Below are 2430 nucleotides of genomic sequence, written 5' to 3' on the forward strand. Positions count from 1 at the left end.
CAATCTATAGATTCAATGCAATCCCTTTCAAGCTACCAACGGTATTCTTCACAGAACTAGAACAAATAATTTCACAATTTCTATGGAAATACAAAAAACCTCAAGTAGTCAGAGCAATCATGAGAAAGAAGAATGGAACTGGAAGAATCAACCTGCTTGACTTCAGACACAGTCATCAGGACAGTATGGTACTGGGACAAAGACAGAAATATAGATCAATGGAACAGAATAGAAAGCCCAGAGATAAATCCACATAACTCTGGACACCTTACCTTCGACAATGGAGGCAAGACTATACAATGGAAAAAAGACAAACTCTTTAACAAGTGGTGCTGGGAAAACTGGTCAACCACTTGTAAAAGAATGAAACTAGAACACTTTCTAACACCATACGCAAAAATAAACTCAAAATGGATTAAAGATCTAAATGTAAGACCAGATACTATAAAAGTCCTAGAGAAGAACATAGGCAAAACACTCTCTGACATAAATCACAGCAGGATCCTCTATGACCCACCTAACAGGATATTGGAAATAAAAGCAAAAATAAACAAATGGGACCTAACTAAACTTAAAAGCTTTTGCACACAAAGGAAACTATAAGCAAGGTGAAAAGACAGCCTTCAGAATGTGAGAAAATAATAGCAAACGAAGGAACAGACAAAGGACTAATCTCAAAAATGTACAAGCAACTCCTGCAGCTCAATTTCAGAAAAATAAATGACCCAATCAAAAAATGGGCCAAAGAACTAAACAGACATTCTCCAAAGAAGACATACAGATGACTAACAAACACATGAAAAGATGCTCAACATCACTCATTATCAGAGAAATGCAAATCAAAGCCACAATGAGGTACTATTACACGCCAGTCAGGATGGCTGCTACCCAAAAGTCTACAAGCAATAAATGCTGGAGAGGGTGTGGAGAAAAGGGAACCCTCCTACACTGTGGGTGGGAATGAAAACTAGTACAGCCTCTATGGAGGACAATGTGGAGATTTCTTAAAAAACTGGAAATAGAACTGCCATATGACCCAGCAATCCCACTCCTGGGCATACATACTGAGGAAACCAGATCTGAAAGAGACACATGCACCCCAATGTTCATCGCAGCACTATTTATAATAGCCAGGGCACGGAAGCAACCTAGATGCCCATCAGCAGAAGAATGGACGAGGAAGCTATGGTACATATACACAATGGAATATTACTCAGCCATTAAAAAGAATTCATTTGAATCAGTTCTAATGAGATGGATGAACTGGAGCCCATTATACAGAGTGAAGTAAGCCAGAAAGATAAAGACCAATACGGTATACTAATGCATATATATGGAATTTAGAAAGATGGTAATGATAACCCTATATGCAAAACAGAAAATGAGACACAGATGTATAGAACAGACATTTGGACTCTATGGGAGAAGGTGAGGGTGGGATGATCTGAGAGAATAGCATTGAAACATGTGTATTATCAAGTGTGAAATAGGTTGGATACATGAGACAAGTGCTCAGGGCTGGTGCACTGGGATGACCCAGAGGGATGGATGGGGAGGGAAGTGGGAGGGGGGTTCAGGATGGGGAACACATGTAAATCCATGACTGATTCATGTCAAAGTATGGAAAAAACCACTACCATATTGTAATTAGCCTACAAATAATAAAAAATAAAGGAAAAAAAAGTTAAGCTATTCATTTGGGGTGAGCATTTCATCAATATGCTAATAAAATGATATTTTCAGATACCCATTGGTGGTGTATATATCATCACTTATTTATAGTTAATAAAATTTAAAACAGACATTTTAGTTTGTATAAGTTGGGAAGAATACTAATTATCATCCAAGCATTGAGTTTTCAAACAGTCTTAAGTCATAGAATTCCTCTTGAAAGAAAAGCATACATGAAATCACCAAAAAAAGAAGAAGAAGAAGAAGTCACTGCTTGAAGATCTACATAGACAATTCTTCATGAAGATTTACAGATGGCCAACAGGTACATGAAAACATACTCAACATCACTAATTATTAGAGAAATGCAAGTCACACTACAGTAAGTTATCCCCCCTACAGCATCAGAGGGGCCGTCATCTACATCTACAATGCTCTGAGGCTGTGGAGAAAAGGGAACCCTCCTCCACTGTTGGTGAGAATGTAAATTGGTGCAGCCACTATAGAAGACTATATGGAGTTTTCTTAACCAACTAAAAATAGAGCTACCATATGATTTAGCAATCCAGCTTCTGGGCATATATCTAGAAAAAATTAAAGTTCTAATTTGAAAAGATACATGTACCCTGATGTTCATAGCAGTACTATTCATAACAGCCAAGACATTATATCAACCTAAATGTCTGTTGACAGATTAATGAATAAAGCAAATGTGGTACATGTATACATACCATGGGATACTACTCAGCCATAAAGAAG

This window comes from Dama dama, chromosome 22, assembly GCF_033118175.1.
Source record: "Dama dama isolate Ldn47 chromosome 22, ASM3311817v1, whole genome shotgun sequence".
Lineage (NCBI taxonomy): Eukaryota > Metazoa > Chordata > Mammalia > Artiodactyla > Cervidae > Dama > Dama dama.